This window comes from Camelina sativa, chromosome 13 (genome assembly GCF_000633955.1).
Source record: "Camelina sativa cultivar DH55 chromosome 13, Cs, whole genome shotgun sequence".
Classification (NCBI taxonomy): domain Eukaryota; kingdom Viridiplantae; phylum Streptophyta; class Magnoliopsida; order Brassicales; family Brassicaceae; genus Camelina; species Camelina sativa.
The window spans coordinates 16,453,234-16,462,617 of NC_025697.1; the positions used below are offsets into that span (position 1 = coordinate 16,453,234).

At 29.9% G+C, this 9,384-nt stretch overlaps 1 pseudogene; it reads right to left on the reverse strand.

The window, feature by feature from the left end:
* LOC104736908 lies at positions 3,740-5,685 on the reverse strand (annotated as a pseudogene).

Genomic DNA, 9,384 nt, shown 5'->3' on the forward strand with positions numbered 1-9,384 from the left:
TTTTTTTTAAATTTTTATAGACCCAAAAAATAAACAAAAATTATAATTTTCTGTATTGAAGGGTCCAAAATTTACAGATATCTTTTAAGTTTTGCTATTAAAAGGCCCCAAATTTTTTTGCCCAAGGGTCTAGGTATTTGTTGAGTCGAGGCTGAACAACCGGTGTATGTGTTTTTGTTAAATCTTACCGGCTGATCCGGTCAGTCTCGGTAGAAACGTACCGAAGTGTTTTAGAGTGGACTTTTTCCTAAAAGTTCACTATAGTTTTTATCCCGAATTTGGAATGCTTTCTGACTAATGCCAGAAGATAATCAGGCTGTTTACATTTCTCACTATCAGGTAAATCAACAAGGCCTAAGCCATAGATTTTCCACACAACTATGGTTTTTGTTTAGAGGGTATATGTGTTTTGCGTTAGAGAGATTACATGGAATTTTACATCTTATCAAAACCATTCTTTTCTTTTTGTATAAAATGACAAAGTATGATTTAGAAGGGGGTATTGAACTTAACATTTTAAAGGATTTTAAAGTATTCTTAAAATTCTTTGTTATTCAATTGAAGATTTTAAAAAATCTCATGAAATCCTGTGTTATTCAACTAAGATTTAATGATTTATATAAAGTCCTTAAAAATAATTCAGAATATCTTGTTATTCAATTAGTAGTTTATAAATCCAACTTTAAATTTCTTTTTATTCAAAATATCACAACTTTTTTTAGAATGCTACTTTGAATGATTTTAAGAGATTTTTTTCCCTTTTAGTTGAAAAGTACTCCTCTCAAAATCATACCCCTTGAGATAGAATTTTGAAGGATTTCAATTAAAAACAAAAACAAACAAATGAGCCCTCAACACTTTTTGGAGAATTCTCTCAACAATTCATGTTTGCTTCTCTCTTTCACGTTTGCCTCTCTCTTTCTCTCTCTCCCTCTCTCTCATCAAAATTCTAAAATATTAAAATCTTACCAAATCCTTTAAAATATAACTTGAATATCCCCTCTTAGTCAAACTCTTTGAATGCTATATTATAAAAACTAAAATTGAGTTTGTGACTGACAACTAGAGTTGGTGTATTATATTTATATAGATCAACAACCATGGTCAATTATTGATTAGAAATTAAAAAGTTTAGTCATAGTCATTTGGATAACAAGATTATTTATTTAAGGGGTGTATTCAAAACAGAATTTGGGAGGATTTTGGAGGATTTATGATATTCTTGATTTTAGGAGATTTAGAGCGAGTTTTTAAGGTATTTTGATGTATTTATTATTATTTTCTATTTTTGAAAAAAATAGTTTGTGATTTGATGAGATTTGGTGAGACTTAAGTGGGTTTTTAAGAGATTCTCAAGTCCAAACGAGAGGTATTCATATAGTATAGAGGTTGAACATATTCATATGTATAGAGGTTGGTTTTTGGTTTTTTGGCAATTTGATCCGAACAGACACCACCGTAATTAGCATCATGAAGCATTTACCCTAATCTGGAGAGTATATATACCTAACAACTAACACTAATAAAATAAAATAAAACAAGACGTGAAACCCATAATTAACACACAAGAAAAACAGAGAAAGGATAAGATAGAGAGCCCAGAAACGAGAGAGGAGAAGAGAAGAGAACAGAGAAATGTAGAGAGAGCCCAGAATTTTGCAATTCGTAATTTTTTTTTAAAAACCAATCTTTTAAAAACACCCTTTGGAAGGTGAGTTTTTTTAAATAGGATTTCCCTTACAAAAATGTACCCTAAGTCTCTCACAATCACTATTATGTTTTTCAAAAAAAACAGAGAATTTGGTTTTGAATAATAGTAGATTTGTTATGATTTTTACAAATTGTTGATTGAATAACAGTAAATTGTGAGTGATTTTGAATGATTTTTAATAAATTTCATATTCAATAATAGTGGATTTGAGATATGATTTTAAAATCACTAGGTCAATAACATAGAATTTAAAAAAAAATCACAAATCCTCCCAAATTGTGTTTTGAATATATCCTCCTTAGTTTTTCTTATCCGGTCATTTTGTTTTTTTTCATTGGATATTTTTGTAATGGTGTAATAGCTAGGTTGAGAGGCACTAAATCTACGGATTCCATGCATCACTCCATCGATCTGACTATTTTAATTATGGGCTTAGGGCCAGTCTGGGCCTGTAATTTGTTTTCTTTCTTCTGCAAATTTTAATTGAAAGACTTTTAGGAAAAAAAAAAAAAAATTGCAACGGTTACTTAAAAAGTATTGCCATCTCCATAATTAATAGGATTCGGGCAGTAAAATAATAATCTATTAGATAGTGATCCACGGGGTATAGCGCCGGAAATATCTACGTAAATTTTAATTTGTTTATTACAAAATAATAGTAAAAATTGTATTTATTATATACCTCTAATAAAATTATATATTTAATTTATTTAATTTTATATTTTGATTTTGATATGTAATCAGTACTACTATTTTAATTTGGATGCAATATCAAATTTATTAATTATAAATTCGGCCAAGTCTAAAAAAACTTAAAAAAACATATATTAACCCGTGATCTGGTATTACGAAGAGATTATGTTTAGAGATCTTAATATACCAAATTTACAATAATGATTGATGTTAATATTAATACTATTACAGTTACTGGTATAACATGTTAGTATATATTAATTTTATATGTGAAAATTACAATTAGAATATGTATATGTATATTGTTAACAGTATACACTTAGTATTGTTTATATTGTGTATAAAAAATAAGTTTTAGCCAATTAAATAATTTTTTTATTGTTTCCTAAGATTTCTGAAACAATAAATAGAATTTATTTTTTGAAAAATTTTGTTTTATCATTTTATAAACAAACATAATTGTATTTGTAAGTTACTAAATTAATTAAATTGTAATGATATTTTTTTGTAATATACCATATGATAATAGGTTAAACTTTAACAATATTGTTTAAATAAATATATAGAAATTAAAAGGAGAAAATATCTAGACATACAGTATCCTAAAATGATTGGTGGTGCCTATCACATAGTAAAAGAATTGTATATTTTGTATTTTGTTGTTATGTTAATTTTCTCTTTGGTGTTTTTTTATTTACTTGCAGGGCGGTCCAATCAATTTGGTAGCATGAAGCCAAAAAAAAATCTATGGACCTTTTTATAATTGTTGTAATAATGTATATATATTTTCTTAAAAAATTAGAATTCTAATTATTTTTTTAATCAAATGACAGAAAAACAAGCAATAAAAGAAAAAAAGAAAGAACATGTGTATACAACAAAAGAAAATTTTAAAATATGTGGTCTTAAAAAATATATTTTTGTTAAATCATATTATTGTTAAAAGAATTTTTGAATTTTTAGAGTAACATTTATAAAACGCAATAGCCTTAACAAACTAAAAAAATGTGGTTCTAACCCTGGGCTTAGCCTGTCTATGCTATGGGCCAGGCCTGTATACGCCTAAACCATGTCGAGATCTAAATTAGGCCGTAAACAAAATGTATATAAGATACCAAATAAGATATTGTATTGTCCTGATATGTTTAGACTAATTTTGACTCAGATCGCAATATGTCAAATATCAGTTTTGACAACATGTTACAAAATATTTTATTTAATAAGATAGTTTTTTTATAGTAAAAAAAGAAAAGAAAAGATAGTTTATCTAAACTGTATTGATAATTTGGTATTTCTTTCAGCTTATAAAGGCCAATTCATATTAATTTTGTTCGATGCTCCACCTATCCAGCCACACTTTATTGCATATCTATACAAGCTTACACGATGAAACACATGAAGCATAAAACAAACCAAAAAACTCCAAAATACGGTTCAGATTCATTTAGACATTTTTGCCGCTAGCTCTCTAACAAACTTAGCAGCTACCATTGCCGTCATGTCATCTGCGGTATCGCGCTGCGGGTTGTACTCAACAACATCTGCCCCGACCAAGTCTCCCTGAAGGTTGTGTAAAATGTTAAGGACGTCTCGGAAAGAAAGGCCTCCTGGTTCGTAATGGGATACTCCGTGTGCAAATCCCGGATCAAGACAGTCAACATCAATCGAGATATACACGCCCTTCACTCCTTCCCCTAGTTTCTGTACAAACCACATTCAATTTATGACTTAATAATATGTACAAAAAAAACTCTATAAGGAGTGTATATAATTAAAGACCGAACCAAATTCCTCAAATTAAAGCTGAACCAAACTTTATTACAAAACCGAACCAAACTCTAATTTACAACCACAACAACTTTATTATGTCTTATCTAAACTTAGAAATAAATTGATAGATAGAGATACCAGGTTTTCCAACATTTGGCGATCTTTTGAGAAGGTTCGCATCTCATACTGTTCTACTCCAAACCGCTTGCCTTGTTCTCGTCCTTCCTTGTTTATCGATCTGATCCCAACCTACAATAACAGTTTGCGTTCTCCTTAGGATTATGTTTTTTATAGATTGCCCAACGTATATACAAAAAAAAAAGATATTGGACACCAACCTGTAAAAGTCTCCGGGCATAACCACCTTCCATGATACGAGCAAAAGAAGATGCATGAGAGTAATAGTTGCCTTCAAAACGGTCATATATATCTGGATGTGCATCAAGATGAAGAATGTCCACAGGTCCTCCAAGCTTCTCGGACACGGCTCTCACAACAGGATAAGATATAGAATGGTCTCCACCTATGACCAGCGGGCGCAATGGTTCCTTGTCACAATTAACAAAATCACAGTTACTTCATTGGCCTTAAACAAGAAATGTGTTGATCTCAAACACTATGGAACTTCTCCAAGATGGCATAAGAGTAGATCTAATGGTCAAAGAGCTTACCTCTTCCATCACCAGCTTCACAGAATGGCTTACTACATTCATGTCTTTCATCATCAACACCCATTTCTCTAATCTCTTGTACCGGAATATCCCCAACATCACTTAGAATTCGTGGATCCTTTAGCTCCATCCCTATAAACAGAGTATTGAGTAATTATCTGTATATAAAATACCATGTGGCTATACAAAACATGTGAGTGTGCAACATTTAAGATACAAGTTGGTAATTATACATAGAAACTCATGTTACCTTCTTCAGTGGTGGAGTTTGTGCTACCACACCAAATAGCCTCCCTTACATGAGGAGGAGCCAAGGCTGGGCCTTCTAGGAAAGAAGAGTTGTGACCAAGTGGTACTCCAAGAAGAGCTGTTGTAGCTTTAGCTCCTCCAATGAGTCGCACTAACTCTCCCTACACAATATATACAATACTCTTATTTATTTCATACAACCTAAAGAAAATAAATCATGAATTATAAACGACAACCTATAAGTGTATCCAAAAACAGAAAAGAAAGAAGAAACATTATATACTTTGAGTTTTGCTCTTTCACGGATGAGAGTTAAAGAAGCATCAATGACACGATTCTGCCCTGTCTCGACCAAAGAAGTAGGTAAGGACTGCAAGCTCGTGAACGGCGCAGAAATGAGTCTCTTGACATAGGGGTTTCCTCTCTGCCCAATCTTCCACATATTTGAAATTGTAAAGTCGAGTGGCCGTAATAGTAAGGGAACCAGTGATGATTGCTTTGCGATACCAGTGAGGAGTCATTCCGATTTTATGTCCTTATATACTAAAAGAAAATGAGAACATACATGTTTATTATCACATGTTCAAAATGTTTATGAATTATATGTATATACATTTATTTAAAATATTTGTGATATTCAAACCTTATCTATCCATAATAAATTTTTCTATAAATAATAAAATATTTGCTGGTTAGATATATCTTTTACATGATGGTGAAGATATATCGCATTGTTCAAAACTGAAATAATGTTTTGTGTTGGGGAATGATTGGCATATAGGACCACCGGGCGGGTATGGTTACCGGATAGTTGTGCGCTTGTTGTGATTGGATTTTAAGTCTTGTTGTGTTGCGTGAAGAGCTTAGTGGCATGTGAACTTGCTTGAGCAGAGGACAAATTGGTGTTCGAACAACGTGATTGATGGATTTAAGTTTGTTACAATTTTGCTATTTATCATTTTTGTAAATTACTGACCAATAAATGGAGACAACAACAACTCAATTCTTGTTATAAGAACGAATGGCCACAAAAAAATCTAGCAATTTTCCAAATTAGCGATGCTAAAAACACACATAATAAACGAGTGTCGAATTGTAGCTGGTCCCAAATAGTTATGTTTAATCGATTTGGAAAATGACAGAAAGTAATACGTGTCAATGGGTCGCTGTGCAGAGGTGAAAACAACAAAAACGTGCCCACTTCTCTACTCACTTCTATAAATTAAATCAAAAAAAATAACGTAACACTCTTTGCTTCTTTTAGCTAATAAGCTCATAAATTGATCAAGAAAATGGATTTTTTAGGCTAATTCGGTGATAACCAATTTATCAACCTAGTTATCGTTGTTTCAAGCTTAGGCTAGTTGTGTTCCGACAATGATATAAAACGTATTAATTTTTTTTGCATATTTGGTATTGTGGACCTTGATCGGTTAAACTACTAGCGATCGACTTAGAAGGATGGGGTTTCAAGTACCGTCCAATTATTTACTCATAAATATATATATATAAATATATATATATATATATATATATATATATATATATATATATATATTTTCATGTTCTTATATGGGTCGAAAATTTAATTAAGATATTACTGTGAAAATTTGATTATATATTTGGTTTAATATATATTTTACATTGATTTTAATTTTATTTCTTATCATTTTTTCTTAATTTAATTCATTTTTCTTTGTTTGAATATGTTTATATATATAAATATTTTATTTTTAAAAAAATTAAATACATATGTATACTAAAATTTTAATGGTTTTAAAAATTTTAATTTATCGATACCAAAATTCATGAACAATATCCTTTGTTCACCCCCTCTAATGTTAACCAATAAAAACATGCCATTAAGACTAAATTTAAACCATATATTGAATTAAAAAAATAAAACAAAAGCTGTTTTGACGTCATTAACGTCGTTGACGTCTCCCATCTTTTACATTTTTTGTTCTCGGCCCCCTGTCTTATATATATATTATACAATAGTTTTAGGCTATTATTACTGATTAGGGTTTTTGTTCATCTTTAATCGGTAGGTCTACTTCATCGATACTTTTTTTCTTTTTGGTTAAACTTTGGATACTTTCTCTTTTTATTCTTTATTGGGTTCTTCGTAACAAACGCTAATCAGAAGTTTTTCACAAATTTACAGAGGAAGACAGAGATAATATCAATTTAGACATCTAGAAGAAGGAAAACTTCAGTGTTATACAAACATCAACTTGTCAGGTGAAGTTACGCAGATTCTCTTTTTTGTTTTGGGTGCCAATATGAAGTAGTTTCAGATTCTCTTATCATTATTAAACTAATATATTTTTAAAAATTAGTGGTGAAAATAGAGGTATTGTAATCGATACGTATGTGTGAGTTTCTATATTAAAATATTTATGGATTATGTTTTTCAGGTCATCTTTTTCTCTGTTGTGTGTTGATCCGGATATATTGAAGTCTGGATTTGGTGGATGTTAACAAAGACGTACTAATTCCGCAAGGTAAGACGTAAACATCAATTAAAAGAGTTTTTTTTCTAAGTATATTTACTAGGAGATATATGTTCGAGATATATGGTGCATCAAAAGCTGAATTTTTTTTCTATAAATTAAAATATATATTAAATTTTACAATTTTTTTTTTTGAGACAGTTTTCGTTTGTAAATTTATAAAATAAACTGTGAGGAAATAAAACATAATTATTTATCAACCCTCAAAATTTTAATTTTACCAATCCGCCCATATGTAACATTTAATCAAATTTTTTTAATAGATTGAGTAACATATATTTGTTTAAAAAAAAATCAAATCACAACATATGCATAAAATACATATTTATTAATCATATGTATTATATGATAATTTAAAATAATTTGTTAATAAGATCAAATAAAAATGTTAAGAAATTCATAAAATTGAAAACTTAACAAAACCTTCTAAATAAAATAATTTTAAATAAATAATATGGTATAATATCAAATCTTAGTTTTTAAGGTTGATTAGTTAACAATTTTTGAAAATAATAATTATTTTTGGAAATAATAATTAAAAACTTAACAAAACCTTCTAAATAAAATAATTTTAAATAAATAATATGGTATAATATCAAATCTTAGTTTTTAAGGTTGATTAGTTAACAATTTTTAAAAATAAGAATAATTATTTAAAAGATTTTCTTAGTTTACAATTTTCTTAGATTTTCTTAGTTTACAATTTTCTTTGTTTACAATTTAAGATTTTCTTAGTTTACAATTTAATTTACAGTTTTTTTACCCTTAATAAGAAATTTTACAAAGTGGTTTTTCAAATAATAGTACATATATAGTAATATTAAATGGTTAATGCAGATTAATTGCAATGGAGAATAGTTATATAAGTGAAGATTTTTCCCCCAAGGAAGATTATGATTCAATAAGTGTAGACACCGCTTCAGTTAGTGAATCTGTAGAAAAAGAAGATAACATAGCCAACAATGAGAATTATGTCCAAACTGAAGAGGTTGTTGTTCTAGAAGCAAACAAAGAAAGTGAGCTGAAAGATGAACTATGTATTGGCATGGAGTTTAGCTCTGATGAGACTGCTCATACAACTTACCAAAAGTATGGAGGCAGTCATGGTTTTGACGTAAGGAAACAACGAAGGACGATAAAAAAAGAGAAGGTAGTAAGGCTTCGTTATGTTTGCTCAAAGGAGGGGTATAGGAAAGAAACTAATGACGAAAAATCTTATTCACAACCAATCACACGCTGTGGTTGTAATGCTCATATGACATGCTACCTACAGAAGAACGAAAGATATAAGATTGTGTCTTTTGAGCAGAACCATAACCATGATTTAGTGAGGACACCTATGAAGCATTTGTTAAGGGGCAATCGTGCATTATCTATCTCTCAAAAACAACATGCTGATGATGCTGAGATGTCAGGAATTTCAGCAAAAGCAACTGTTGAAATGATGAGTAGAGAAGTTGGGGGACGAGAAAATCTGGGGTTTTTGGCGAAAGACTATCAAAATTACATATACCGAAAGCGAATGGCAAAAATGGAAAAGGGAGATGCTGGAGCAGTTTTGGAATACTTTCAGAAAAAGAGGGTAATTCATCATTCTTTTATTCAATGCAGCTTAATGAAGATGATATGATCACTAATATCTTTTGGGCAGATGATCGGTCTATAAGTGATTACAATCTTTTTGGAGATGTTGTTTGCTTCGACACAACTTATAAGACTAACGAGTATGATAGACCCTTTGCTCCATTTGTCGGAGTTAATCATCACAAGCAAA